The following is a 15,000-nucleotide window of genomic DNA, read 5'->3' as shown; positions in this document are numbered from 1 at the left end:
CCGTTTTGGCATTAAAGTCTCCTAAGAGAACGATGTCTCCATCTCTAGAGAACTCCCATATGTCAATATTCAATATGGAGAAAGGGGACTGTCCTTTAGGTGAGGAGTAGACTAATGTACTTGGAGGGAAGTAGCATATAGCGATATATAGAAATCTACCTGTCTCGGCTCTCATTCTCACCCACATATACCTTGCTTGCTCATCTTTCCTGATAATCTGTAGTAGTGGTTTCAGCTCCTCTTTAAATAAGACTGCTACTCCTCTTGAACCCCGGCTACCCCGTAGAGATCTCTTGTCTAGTCGACTAGCTGTTTCCCATAAACAACCCTTCACATGTGGCATAAGCTGTCCTGGTATCTGGTGTGTCTCTGAGTAGAAAACTATGTCTCTGTCCCTAAAGCTGTCTTCAAAGGCACCTACATCTAGCCTATATGATCCATTACAATTCCATGCCGCTATTCGGAGTGTCGCCCCATAGGTCTCGCACCGTCATGATGAGCGCTTTTCCAAAACCACTACTTTCCCTCCTCTATAAAAGGCGATTTTCCCCTTTTCTCTTGCTGCCCTGATCTCTGGCATCAACTCTTGCATGTGTGCCAATGTAAGGTCATCTCCCAGGAAAATACCGGTTTTCTAAAGAGTTGGCCTCTTCTTTAGAAATTCTTTCCTTATTTCTATATTCGGGAAGCGGAGAATAAGTGCCCTATCCTTTACGTTTCCCTTCTCATCGATTCCTTTCTTGCCCACTCTCCATGCACTTGTGTGAGTAGGCTCTGTGATGCCCATGCGTTGTAGCAGTTCCTTCACTTCTTCATCTACATTCTCTTTGTCTTTGACTCCTGTGACCCGCACATGCAGAGCTCGATTCTTCCTTTTCTGCTCTTCCGCAATGGTCATATTAATAATGGTGGAGGTAGGTGTGGTCTCGGGCATCTGGGCCTTCCCTTTCTTCGCATCCTCAATCCATTTCTCGGCTTCATCAACCTTTTCTTGTGTCTTAAAAAGACGTTCCGCCCATGAAGATGCCATTTTCGATTTCTGTTCATCTCCTTCCCGTAGAGCTTTCATCTGATCCTTCATGTCCTCGAGCTCCTTCAGCACCGAAGGTTGGTCGTCTCCCTTCTCCTTAGTTGCAGATTTGCAAGCTGCAAGTTCTCCTTTTAGCTCCTCGATTATTGCATCTTTTTCCCCCATGTGCTTTTCCATATTTGTTCTCCATGCTTCAAAACTTGCTACTGTCTCATCGAGTTTCTTTTGCATAACGCATTCTGTTACATTTACTTCGGCCTTGATTAGGCTTCGTAATTCTGTTTTCAAGACCTGAATTTCCTCATTCTGTATCCCCCGGATCTCTCTCCCTAGTTCTCTCATCATGTCTCCATACATGGAGTTCGTGTAGCTCTCAGCGCTCGCGTGCATTTCCTTCCTGATGTCATCCCTCATATAGTTTAGCTGTGATTTGAGCATCACTTGGACCTTCTCCATCATTAGCTCATCATGTATCCTGGAGGTTTTCCCAACTCGTAAGGATCCTGGTGATCGTACAGTATCTCTGTTTCTCCGTTTAAATGTAGCTGCTGTTTTTTTTGGGTGGTGTAGCTATCTACACCCGGCCCTTCCCCTTCGGTAGGCGGATCCATCGAACCCGGGCCACAAATGTGGGGTAGGGTACTAGGGTACTAGGGTGAGGGACTGAGAATAGGGCAAAACTTAAAAGTTTAACTTAAAACTAAAAAGTCGAGATAATTTGGAACACACTTTGTAACTTCCTCAAAGATAAATGCTCGCTGCTGCTCCTACGCGTTCCCCCCCCCCCCCCCCCCCTGCTCTTGCTCCCCCGCGCCATAGCCCCCCCTTCGCCCTCGCCCTCACGCTGCCCCTGCTTGCGCGCTGTCTGTCCACGCGCGCTGCTGAGCTTACACCCAATCTGCGCGCAGCCCAGCCAGAGTGCAGCCCCGCCCGCTGCCCCCCCTGTTGTTCGCTGCCCGCTGCCTCGCCGCTCCAGCCCCTTATCCCCCCCCCCCCTCCTCCTCCTCAGGCCTCGTTTGAATTGCCTGGCAGTGGATTCTCAGTTGGTTTCTCCTTGCCGAGCTCTCAAGCGTTGGCCTTCTCGTCCGCCCTTCTCCTTCAGAGCAACAGACACTAATGGAGGCTCATGCTCCACCTCAGAGGGACTCCTCCGAAGCCCCCTCGCCCAACACCGCTGAGCCCACCATTCGACTTGCTCTCTCACCGACAGAGCAAGCGAGCCTAGCCGATGAGGTAGAGTGTCTGCAGGCGACCTCGGTCATTTGGAAGATTCTCGGCACCCGACCCAGCAGAGGAGAGCTGCGTGACCTTCTCCAGGCCCGCCTTCTCGCAGAGGTGGGCAAGATTTTGGATGTCCAGATCCTCGGACGGGGGTACTACCAGATCGAGTTCGAGACTTCCGAGATGGCCTCCAAGGTCATAGCTATGAGTCCACTGGCTATCCGAGCATCACGCGCCCACTTTCGACAGTGGCGACACGGTTTTGACCCAACATCGGATGTGCTCGTAGAGGAGGCAGACATCCCCATCTCAGTCTGCTTTCCAGGTTTACGGAGGGAGTACCTTCCACTGCTCTCCAGGATTGGCTCCGCCATCGGGACTGTTTTGGAGAGACCTCGTACGGCAGCATCAGTAGCTGCCAAGGCGGCCGGCATCCCTTCAATTCGAGTTTTGGTCAGAGATACCCACACGCTCTCGAAGGTCATCCTTTTGCCTCGGGTGAGTGGGGGTTGGTTTAGGCAGAGTGTGGAGTACTCGGGTCTCCCGAACTAGTGCTTCATTTGCAGACAGATGGGCCACCTAGCGAAGGCCTGTCCACGGAGGAGACCACGACCTGCACCTCAGCCTCAGCCCCAGCCTGCCAAGGCTGGGCCGTAGCCTCAGCCAGCGACACATCGCACAGATTCTGAGCCACCCTCCGAGCCTAGGGCTCCAGCAGAGGAGGGGTGGAAGCAGGCCCGTGGCCGTCGACTCCAGGGGCCACAGCGACAGCCTGGCACTCAGAGTGGCCCTCAGGTGCCTACTCAGCAGCAGTGGGTTCCCACGAGGAACCGCTTTGGTCCTCTTGAGCAGGAGGAGCCTCCTACGCCAGCCTTCTCTTCCGTTTCACCCTCGCCAGCCCCTCCACCCTCAGATTTCCCCTCTTCCTCCTCATCCCCTCCCCCGCCCTTTGCTCCCGCCCACTCCCCACCTCGTCCCCCTGTCTCTGTCGTCCCGCCCCGCTTCTCTTCTCCCCCCCCCCCCCCCCCCCCCCCCCAGCTCCTTCTCCCCCTCCTCCTGCTTCAGTACCACAGTCGACTCAGGAGACTGGTCCCTCGCCGGCGGCTAGGAGATCTCTTGGCAGCGCTTTTGCCACGAGTCGCCTAGTGAGAGAGGGTCAGCCCTTCTTGCGGCCCCCTTTGCAGATTCAGTCATCTTCCCTTGCAGCTATCTCTCGTGGTCTGACGAGCATTGACCTCCGACGCCGCTGGGACTTCTTCGATTACGGATTCACTCGCTTTCTCGGCGATTCCGCAGCAGACCACGAGGCAGCCTGCTTCAGGGTCCACGCTCTGTTCCTCGCCGCTAGGGGGACAGAGGCCTTGGACTCAGCAGTTGGTTTCTCCTTTCCTCTCTGCGGTAGGACCGAGACAGAGTGGTCCCTCGACTCAGTGGTGGGATGGTTGCATACACAGGTTCTCGAGTTCTCTCACCACATGGGAGAACTTGGAGTTACAGATTTGCTGCAGACTTTGTGGCCACTGGCCAAGTTTGCGGTGACACCCCCAGACTCAGCAGGATGTAGGCACATTGTGGTGTACTTTTTTGCTGATACACAGTGTTTGCCTTGCTATGTATACATACATGAGGACTCCTGGACAGAGGAGGTTGCTTTACGCTCGGCTCGCTCTGCTTGGGCTTGGGCCAGGCACTCACTACAGGCTCGCCTATCTAGAGGACGCTCGGATGCGGATTACTCCCCATCCAAGCCTGCCTCGAAGATAGCCCGTCTTGCTGCTGCTGCAGCATCTATTCTCTCTCGCTCTCCATGAGGATCGTCTCATGGAACGTGCATGGATTAGGTGGGCCCCAGTTTCAGCGACACAGGGCCGATTGCGGCAGGAGCTTCAGCGTTGCCTTGTGGGAGGAGAGATTGATCTCCTTATGCTCCAGGAGCACCATTTGTCTGAGAGCCGCATCCGGCGCTGTGGTTAGATTTTGCGTGGACGTTATGATTCCTTTTGGTCAGCTGCTTTTGGACCTGGAGGCATCCAGGGTGGGGTATGTATGACTATTGCGGACTCATTGCAGCAGGCCAATGTGGGCAGAGGGATTATTGTGCCAGGCAGGGCTCAGTGGATTACTTTGCAGGTTCAGGGTGGCCTTGTGGGCTTCCTGAACATCTATGCGCCCAATGTGGTGAGTGCTCGTGCAGAGTTTTGGTCACAGATTGTTGAGTCTTTGCCACAGGTTGACCATTGGTGTGTAGGAGGGGACTTCAACATGTTGGAGGACCCTTCTGACAGGATCGGAGGCAGCCATGCTACTGTGCATGGAGTCGAGTTAGCAGCTTGGGAGAGGTTGTGTATGACCTTGAGGGTCTCGGATACATGGCAGCATTCTGGCTTTGTGAGGCCTCCAGAGAGTCTTGCCTTCTCTAGATCAGACCGCAGAGTGGGAGGAGTGAATCTATTGCGGATAGATCGCTTCTACACTAGTGACCACTTCAGTGACTTCAGGGGATCAGTGGGCATCCTGGCAGGGACATCCTTCTCGGACCATGCACCAGTGATCCTCACAGTGGCAGACAGGCAGAGGAGTGGGAGCACGATGCTTTGCATCCCAGAGCGGGTCTTGTTGGACACAGCACTCAGAGAGAGGGTAGAGGCTCTTTGGATAGAGGGCATGGACAGCCAGGCTCTACCGGCAGACAGAGTGGCCTTAGGCCTAGCTCAGCTTAGCCACTTTTTTCTCCAGGAGTCTTTGGCTCGACGGGCCGCAGCGAGAGAGGAGGAGCAGCGTCTCAAACGAGGCATTGCTTCACTACAGAGGATGCAGGAGCAGCATCTAGACAGTCCATGGTTGGAGGAGCAGTTACAACAGGCTCGACAGGAGCTTGTTTGCACAGAGGAGAGGCGCCATGAGTTTGCCTTTAACCGACAGGCATCTTAGTGGACTCAGGTAGGTGATAGAGTGACAGGTGCCTTTTTTGAGACAGTAGGACCTCGACACTCGCATGCCAAGGTCACTCAGTTGAGGAGACCCGATGGGTCAGTTGCTTGTGAGCCTGAGGATATGCGTGCAGTTGCTACTGACTTTTACCGTGAGCTACTGACGGCTGAGCCCCAGTCAGAGAGACAGGATGTATGCAGGGAGCAGGTTTGGGCGCAGATGCCTTGTCTTGTGACTGAGGAGATGCGCCAGAGGCTGGAGATACCTCTTCAGCTTGAGGAGCTGCACACGGCTCTTAGGGCCCTTCCTCGTGGTAGTTGTCCAGGTGAGGATGGGCTGACTCCCAGTTTCTTCTTGGAGTACTGGGACTTGCTTGGCCCAGATCTTTGTAGTGCCTTTCAGTACATTCTCCACACAGGAGTGATGCCGGATAGCATGAGTGAGGGCCTGATTTACCTCATTCCAAAGGAGGGTGGCTCCTTGGATGAGATTCGACAGTGGCGCCCCATCACCATCCTCAACTCAACCTACAAAATTCTTGCCAAGGCTCTGAGTTTGAGGATTCAGCCACTTTTGGAGAGCCTTATACATGGGACTCAGACAGGTTTTGTGAAGGAACGTAGTATCCTTGACAACATCTTCACTTTCTGGGAGGCTTCTGCCCTGGCACGTCTCTGTGGGGAGGACCTTGTGATTCTTCTTCTCGATTTTGAGAAGGCATACGACAGAGTTGACTGGGACTTTCTAGAGGGCACGCTTCGCAGGATGGGCTTTTCAGATGCTTGGATGAGAGGGGTGTCGGCTTTGTACAGACAGGCTCACAGTTAGGTGCTTTTGGTAGGAGGTAGAGGAGAGCGCTTCATGCTCACACGATCGGTCAGACAGGGTTGTCCTCTTGCCCCCTTTCTCTTTCTGTTCTATGCGGAGGCGATGAGCAGATTTTTGGTGTCACAGCATTTTGGTGTCACAGCAGGTTGGTTTGAGGGGCTTAGCACTCCCGATACGGGGAGATGAGCTTCTGGACGCTGAGTTTGCCGACGACTCAGCCTTGTACTTAGAGGGCCAGGAGGCCAATTTACACAGGTGTGGGCAGGCTCTTGAGACCTTCTGCTGTGCATCGGGCGCATTGATCAACTGGAGAAAGACAGTGGCTTTCTCGGTTGGCAGTGCTCCTGTGCAAGAGTGGATGCCAGGAGAGGGTTTCAGGTGGATTCCCCAAGGGACTGCAGTTCGATACTTGGGTTGTCAGGTTGGTTTGGATTTGTCCCCCGAGCAACAGATTGCTCCTCTTCTCCTATCCATCAGGAGAAAGCTGTTCTACTGGAGCTCAGCACGACTTTCGCTGGCTGGTAGAGTAGTAGTTGCCAACCAGGTGTTGTTGGCAACTATGTGGTACATCACTTCTTGCTGGATCTTCTCGAGTTCTTGTATCAGCCAGGTAGAGAGGCTGATCAGGAACTTCCTTTAGTCAGGTCGCGACACTCAGGTTGCCCGAGCCAAGGTGGCTTGGTCGGTCATCACACTTCCTTGTTCTCAGGGAGGGCTTGGGATCATTGATCCAGCACAGCAGAGCAGAGCCCTTCTTGGGAAGTTCGTCGTCAGAGGACTTCTTCCAGGCGAGGAGTCCTGGAAAGAGTTCTTGCTGCAGAGGCTTCGTGCCAGGGTGCCTCAGTCAGGAGGCCCTTGGCAACCTTCGACCAGATGGATCTTTACAGAGTTGCGCCGAGTTGGTTTGAGCAGGAGACTGGAGGACCGATTCGCTGTGAGTTTGCTTCGCTCTTGGGAGCTCTTACGGCGTGGCCTAGAGCAGAGACAACCGACATGCACGGAGGAGCGCCTACGACAGCCCCTCGTATGGAACCCCATGGTTAGCACTCAGAGAGGCCACCTGGTTGGGAGTAGGCCTCATGTGTCATGGGGTCCCATGGCAGCAGGTCTAGCGCGCTCTCTAGGTGACTGGCTAGAGTTCACAGGTTTGTCAGAGGAGGTGCAGGGTGTCCAGCTACAGGGCATGAGAGGGGTTCAGAGCATGTATCAAGACATCTCAGAGTGAGTTCCAGCTGAGTGGCTCACGCCTCTCGAGCCAGTAGCACCCCGATGGATGGGAGCCTTCACACGACTGGAGGTTCTCATCTCAGTCAGGGCTTGTTCAGAGACTGTCCCAGCCCTGTTCTTTGAGCTTCAGGGTGGGGGACGATTACAGCGAGTTACAGTAGAGGCCCCGTAGGTAGCAGAGTGTTGTTTCCAGAGGATCCGAGTTGTGGGCATCTGTGGGAGGACTTGCGTCATAGACCCTGACCCAGCAGCTCTCGAGACAGGACACTGGAGGTTATGGGCTTGGGAGTGTTGTCCACTGGCACGAGTACAGTGGGACCCTGGTGAGTGGCTATGGAGGGACCCCTTCTCTTCTGCAGACCGCCGAGGAGTCCCTTTGTTTCAGTACACTGTTCGGCTTGGACGTTATATACTTGCAGCGCAGAGAGAGGCCCGCCCCGTTGCAGCACGTCATTGGCAGGAGGAGGGTCTCACAGTTGAGTTCTTGGCAGCTTTTTGGCAGAGGCTGTGGGACTCCAGACAGCCGAGGCGCGTCACTTTGTTCCAGTGGTTGGTTGCACACAGAGCCACAACAGTAGGGGCTGTGGGACTCCAGACAGCCGAGGCGCGTCACTTTGTTCCAGTGGTTGGTTGCACACAGAGCCACAGCCTGTGACCAGTTGGTGGAGAGTCAGCGACACTGTCTTTGGGACTGTCCTTCGGCCCAGCAGGTGTGGCTACGAGTTCTTCGGCTGATGCCTGCCCTCTCCGCGGCTCGACAGTACACTTGGGGGGCAGCGGCTTGGTCCACCCTCACGGGCCCGGCACTACAGTTTGAGCTATCTTCCACCAACAGGATGATAGTGATATAGGGGGGGCGACCTGCACTCCAGCTTGCTACAGACCTTACTCCACAGGAGTGGTGCAGTGAGAGAGAGGAGTGCTGGGAGCTCATCAGCGGCCTAGCTCTTTGGTTCATCTGGCGGGCCCGTTGTTTCCGCATCTTTGAGGCTCGCCCTGTGCCACCAGCAGAGACTGTTCGTGACTTTTGGCTAGAGCTGATCCATACTCTCAGAGGACAGCTTGAGGGACTACAGGGCAGCTCCGACCGCATGCGGGAGCGCCGCGAGGCTTTCCTTCGACTCTGGCGCCCTGGGCCTTTCTACACCATGGTCCAGGGGGTGCTTAGATGGCACTACTGTCCACCTGTGTGGCTCTTCCCTCCTCCCATTTCTTGATCTAGCCCCATTGTATATATGCTTTTTTTTCATTGGGAGAGTCTCCCCATCATGCTTGTTGTAGCCCTCTCTTGCAGAGGTGGATGTAGCCCTATGGGCAGTTTTCATTAACTAATAGAAGGATCTTATTCTTGGAAAAAAAAAAAAACTAAAAAGTCTTTAACTTTAACGTAGGAGGTACTACGCGTAGATAAATGCAGGGGGGCGCGTATGACAGGACCTTCTACGCGTAGAGGAGCTTGCAACCAACCCTAGCCTACACAGGCTCGCATCCCTCTGCTGCCTTTGCTTCGTCCCCTAGTGTACGCCCACGTCCACGTCCTCCCTTGCTACCGCCAACGGCTGTTTGTCGCGTCTGAGTTGCCCGGCTCTAGCGCGTGCCATTACAATAGCCGGCCACCCATTTCTGCCCCTCTGCTGGCCTCGCTTCTTCTCTTAGTGCGACAGCAGCTGCAGGAGAATGCGCAGGGGCTGGGCGCGCTGTCACAGCAGGCGGAGGGAGAGGGTGTGCAGCTCACGTAGGAGACCAGCGCGTAGGGTGTGCAGCTCGCAGAGAGAGAGAGAGAGAGAGAGAGAGAGAGAGAGAGAGAGAGAGAGAGAGAGAGAGAGAGAGAGAGAGAGAGAGAGAGAGAGAGAGAGAGAGAGAGAGAGAGAGAGAGAGAGAGAGAGAGAGAGAGAGAGAGAGATGAAATGTTATATTAACGTCTTCAAAAGGCCAGAGTGACCTATGAGACCAAACTGATACAAAAGTGGTGAATCTGTTACAATGTCTGAAAAGTGTGAAAATAAATGCGAAAAACTAAATACAAAGTATTAGACAAACTTCTTAGGAGCATTCTGGGTGTCTGGCTAGAATACTTCTAATCCTTTGTTGTAGTCTCCTCTGCTGAAGTGTGCTTCTGCATCTTGGTCGTGGTCGTTTCGATTTCCTAAGCTCAATCGCCCTGTCAATGAGGGTGCCTTTGGTATGAATGTGGGTACTCCTTTGTGCTTGCTGTTGGCCTCTTGCTTCTCCTTCCATTCCTGCTTCTCTCGATCCGAAGAAATCTGTGATCTGCCTCTGAGGCTGTAGTGATCTTTGTCTTCTCATTAGATTATCCCTGTGCCGATGTAGTTTCAGTAGGTACAGGCCTAAGCACCTTTGATCTTGGTATTGCATGACTCTATCTAGAGGTCCAAAGCCTTCTTTAAATAGGCAATGGAAACGCCCACTTATCTCATAGTATACGGTGCAATGGCATATGTAGTGTAATTCTGTCTCGTACTCCATTCCACGTAACTTGCAAATTCTGCTCTCAGGTGGGATTCCCCTAAATCTGCCAAATTCAATTTCCAGCTGGTGTGAGGATGTACGAATCTGACCAATAGCACATCTCAAACCATGAGACAGGTGGGTATCCATGTAACTCGGGCGAATCACAAAACCATCTTCAGATAGCTGTAGGAAGTTTTCTTTGTAGTCGGCCATCTTCGTGCCCAATTCTTGTGTAGGTCCTCTTAGTGTCCAACTGTATAAGATCCTAGCGGATGATTTTATTAATCTCCGTTCGTGTGATTGCCAATGATGGAGCCTCAAGAGAGTATTGGAAGGGGGGTAATCTTTCCATACCGAACCCGTGTCTCTGAAACCACGAGGACAGTTGCGCATACCAGCATGATGTATCTCCTTTCATTGCTAATTGTCGAGAGGATTCGAGGGCCAATCTAGTATATCGGAAATTATTTGTATCCCATTAACCATGTATAAAGGACACTGATCTGGTAAGAGCTTCAATCTCTATCGGAGGGGCAGCTAGTTCCGCTCGGATAATCGCGTGTGGTACGGAGGCCTTGGCTCTAATCATTCGGGAAATCATAGATACCAAAGGTCTCTGCATTGACTTCCAATTATCCTGATCCACAGATGGTCCCCAAATCTGGACCCCATTAAGCAGAGAGAGAGAGAGAGAGAGAGTTCTATTATCGTCCTGGGAGGTCAAATATGACCTATGGGACCAAATGAACATGTCACGTGGTGTGAGTGGAGTTCATAAGTGACTCTCGATGCTCAAAAATGGCTGAAATGAGCGTCGCAATAGAGAGTCCACATCGTGGTTGGGAGAGGAAGGTATGTAGGGAGAGATCATGGCTGAATATATGGGGAAAAGAGGACCTAATGTGGTCAAAAGCTGAGCACTCAAGTAGTGTGTGGTACTCACTCTCTCGCACTTGACGAGGGCATAAGGTGCAAAGTCGATGACACTCCTCGCCAGTGCCCCAACGTCCTGTCTCGCAGCGTAGAGAATGGGAGCTAAGACGAATGGAGGCAATGGTGCGGATCGCACTCAACGGGATGGGCTCAAGGATGTAGGAATGGGTTCGGTTACCTCGTTCCGAGAAGAAGAGAGATTTGTAGTTTGGGGCAACGTGTGTGGTGTAATGGCTGAAGCGAGAACCTCCGGATTTCTCCCAAGCCGTGATACATTGGCGTTGTAAGAAGGCCTCATTAACTTGGGAGTCGATCGACGCATCCTTGACCAAGTGACATGCATCCCATCTTCCAAACCATTTCTTGATATCAAGCATCCACCCCGAACTTAGTATTTTGCTCTTGCATGTCTTTTGAACCATTTGACTTGCTTCATATGCGATTCTAGGAAGTCGGTGCAAAGGGCTACGTTGTGTCTTACGCATGTACTCCACAACCCTTTGCATGCCCAAGACCTCAATGGGAAGCAATCCGGACTCAAGAAGTAAGAGCATGTAGGGTGTTTGTGTCTTGACTTCGAGAAAGTTGGTGAGAAAACGCTTTTGGACATTCTCAAACTCTTTCCAAGTAGACTTCCCGATGCTTCCACCCCACACCTCCACTCCATAAAGAAGCACCGGTGTCACCAATGTGTCAAAGAGGTACTTTTTGAGAGCCCAACACTTGATCTCTCGTGCATTGCACATGTTCTCAAATGCATAATAGGCCCTCTTTCCGGCTTCCAAGCGACGCATTGCACAATCCTTTCATTTATGATTGGATGGAACCTCAAGGCCACGGTACTTGAAGTTATCTACCACTTCAAGTTTCTCATTGTTATATACAATGCATGGATTTTCATCATTGAGGGTCTTTACAAGCATAACCTTGGTTTTGGATCCATTCACGATCAGCCCGCTATGTAGGCAAAAGCGTTCCAAGACACTCATAAGCTTTTGTGCATCTTCTAAGGTATGTGCCAAGAGCACTACATCATCGGCATAAAGCAAAAGCATGATCACCGCATTTCCAATCTTAACCTCTTCTATGCCTTCTTGCTGCATAAAGTCAAGAACCATGCATTCCAATTCATCAATGAGTAGCCCAAAGAGGGTTGGGGAAAGTGGGCATCCTTGTTTGACACCAATAGTGCTTGCAAAAAATTCTGAAATTCCATCTCCCATACGTAATCGACATATCACTTTTTGGTAGATGCGAAAGACTGCATGCATAAATTCTCTCGGCACTTGAAGGCTTTGCATACGTCTCCAAAGATTTCCTCGCGGTACTATGTCAAAAGCTTTCTTGAAATCCACAAAGCAACAATACAACTTTTTTCCTTTCAATCGAGACGCTTCCATAAGAACTCGAAGAGTGACAAGGTGATTAATAGTGCTATGATGCTTTCGAAAACCTGCTTGGCCAAGTGCACGTTTGCCATTCTTTTCAGCCCATTCACTTATCTTCATCTCCATGATACATCCAAATAACTTTGCCATTAAAGAACCAACCATTATAGTGCGATAGTTGTTCACATTGTTTACATCTCCTCCTTTGTGCAAAGGTTTGATCCAATTTGCACTCCAATCATGAGGCATGCCATACTGAAGTGCAAGGTTAAACATATCGCATATCCAATATCGTGTTTTCTTGCTTGTCCATTTAATCATTTCAGCCTTGACACCTTGAAGGTCACCTGCCTTGCGAGTAGCAAGTTTCTCAAGCGCGCGGCATACATCTTCAATGGTAAAGAAAGGAGACATAAACGGAAGGGAGCTACAACACTCCATCTTATCAACATTGGGTTGCTCATAGAGATTCTCACAATGCATATACATATCCTCAAGAGTCAAGTCACCAAAGCTCTCAACGCGCTTGCCTTTTAGATTTTGCCAAAACTTGCCACATGCATGTGCTTTCTCTTGTGCTAAAAGAAGTTGTTTTTCGACTTCCCACCTGCTCCTCTTCTTTTGAACAAGTGCTTTGTATGTGTGTGAACATTCCAAGTAAACTTCCTTGTTTTTGATTGCATCCAATCTTAGCAAGTGTTTTCGGGCTTGACTACATTCCATGTCAAACTATTTCTTCTTGGTGCTACCTTTCTTAGACCTTTTGCAAGACATGTGTTTCACCGAAAAGCATTCCTTCGCACAAGAGAAAATTACTTCTTTGAAAACTTTCCACTTGCATTCTAATGTTGGGCTCTCTTGATGCTCTATTATGCTTAACATTTGGTCCACCATATCATGATTGGAGGCTACATGCTCGGGCCGTTTACCACACTTGAGGTCAATACATAACATCTTATGATCCGATTCCGGATTCCATTCACCAAGTGTAAAGCTTTGTATGCATTCTAGACTGGCTTCCGAGAACAACATATAGTCAATCACGCTAGCACCGTTGTGCTTTCTACATGTAAAGTCATTGGTGCCTTGCCATAGAGATACACCATTTGCAATGAACATTCCGGTACTATTGCACATATGTAGAAGTGACTTACCATAGTGATCCACTTCTTTTGCATCATTAGAACTTCGATTATACATGTATGAGTCATCCATTCTTCTTGAGACATGCGGCATGTCTACTTGTTGTGTGTCGTGTTGTAGCATATTTGTGCGAGCATTCATGTCTCCAAAAACAATGACTTCACCTTGATCCTTGTAATGAGCAATGTCTTCCTCTAGTTCAACAAAGGGCTGATCTCTATCCATATTCAAGCAAGCATAAAAGTTGGAGTCATAGTGAAGAATGTAGCAACCGGCCACAAACATGACTTGACCATTTGGTGGGCTGGTTTTCAACCATAAGTAGCGTTTATACTTATCTTCTTTGACAATGGAAACATCTTTCAAACCTTTTTTGGTCATACATGCTACGCCTCCTTGGCCTCTTCGTTGCTTTGCATTTTTGGCCCACATCAAAGAATGCACATCGTATTTGTCAAATCCAAGAATTCGTTGCGCATCATGCTCCCATGTTTCGACAAGAAGTATCACAGCGGAGTCATTGGTAAGCTCATCAATGCCAATTCCCGCATTCCATGGATACCCGTTACAATTTCAAAAGCTTATTCGCAAGCGTGAGTTGGTCTCATAGATCATGTGTCCCTATTTGTTGGGTGGACTTGCATCCTCCTTAAGTGGCTTTTCTTCTTGAGGTGATACCTTAACCTTCTTGCTTTTTTCCTCATATGCTTTGCGACGTATATTTTGTTGCATAATAGTGCGATCCTCATATACATTACAACCTGTTCCTTTGAGGTAGATCCAACCATTGTCAAGGATGATCTTTCTCTTTACCTCATCAGCCATGGTACATACAATAGGTCTTTCTCCCGAACGAGGGACTCCTTGTTTTCCAACTCGATGTGCACCATAAGCCATGATTCATGACATGCCAAAGTGTGTAGCAAAAAACTCTTCAATAGCAACTGCAAGAGATTGGGGTGTTTCCATGCTTTCCTCCTTGATTCCACGAATGACGATGTTCTTTGAGCGTTTTTGTCGTTCGTGCAATTCTTGAGTGTCCACATTCTCTACATTTTTTGCTTGGACAACGGCTTGCGTGATAGGAGATGTAGAAACCACATTATCCTTACATATATCAGCCCATGATTTGGATGCATTTCTCATCTCACATACATCATGTCGTATTGTATCTATTGTTTCCTCTTTCAATACATGATCACTCTCAACTTTGCTCAAGCTCTCTTTCAATACATTCATGTCAACAAGAGAGCGTTTACATTCTTGAACTTCATTCTCAAGATGCATCAAGCGTGGTGTTTGCATTTCAAGAACCTTCTTGAGGTGCTCATTCTCCACAACGAGAACTCTTAAAGTACCATTCTCCATTGCAAGTGCGCGCAACTTTTCACCTTGTTTGTTGATGGTTTCTTGTAACGAGATCAAGTAAGCCATGATCATTGCTTCCGTTGTTGTAGATGATGTGGTTGGATTAGCATCCAAATTCCTTGGAGATTTTGCATCATTCTCCATGGCGAGTGTGGCTTTTCCACCCTTGCGAGTTTTGTCTGACATTGCCTTCAAGTCGGCAACAAAAAACGCAAAGTTTTGACAGTTTTTTCAGTTCTGAGATGCTGTTACAGCAAAGCCTTCCATTACACAGAAAAATTCTGTCTTTACATCAATGTGTAGAGGGCTTCGTGCTCTTCGATTGAGGCTATAGATCACCTAAATCGGAGTTCGGATGAGCAAGTTATGGTCAAAAGAGTGAACTGCTGTCTACTAGGTCAAAAAACGGCTGAGAGAGAGAGAGAGAGAGAGAGAGAGAGAGAGAGAGAGAGCTCTTTC

The 15,000-nt window shown here is 50.0% G+C and overlaps 1 protein-coding gene across 4 annotated transcripts in view; it reads left to right on the top strand.

Annotated features, from left to right (window-relative positions):
* Positions 1-15,000, top strand: part of LOC147464889 (calcium-dependent protein kinase 1-like) — a 68,694-nt gene that overhangs the window by 27,245 nt on the left and 26,449 nt on the right. The gene's annotated exons all lie outside the window — the stretch shown is intronic.

This window comes from Adiantum capillus-veneris, chromosome 1, assembly GCF_014529385.1.
Source record: "Adiantum capillus-veneris isolate H3 chromosome 1, ASM1452938v2, whole genome shotgun sequence".
Classification (NCBI taxonomy): Eukaryota; Viridiplantae; Streptophyta; class Polypodiopsida; order Polypodiales; family Pteridaceae; genus Adiantum; species Adiantum capillus-veneris.
Note: the sequence above shows the minus strand (reverse complement) of the source record. Positions and strands in the feature narration are given on the sequence as shown.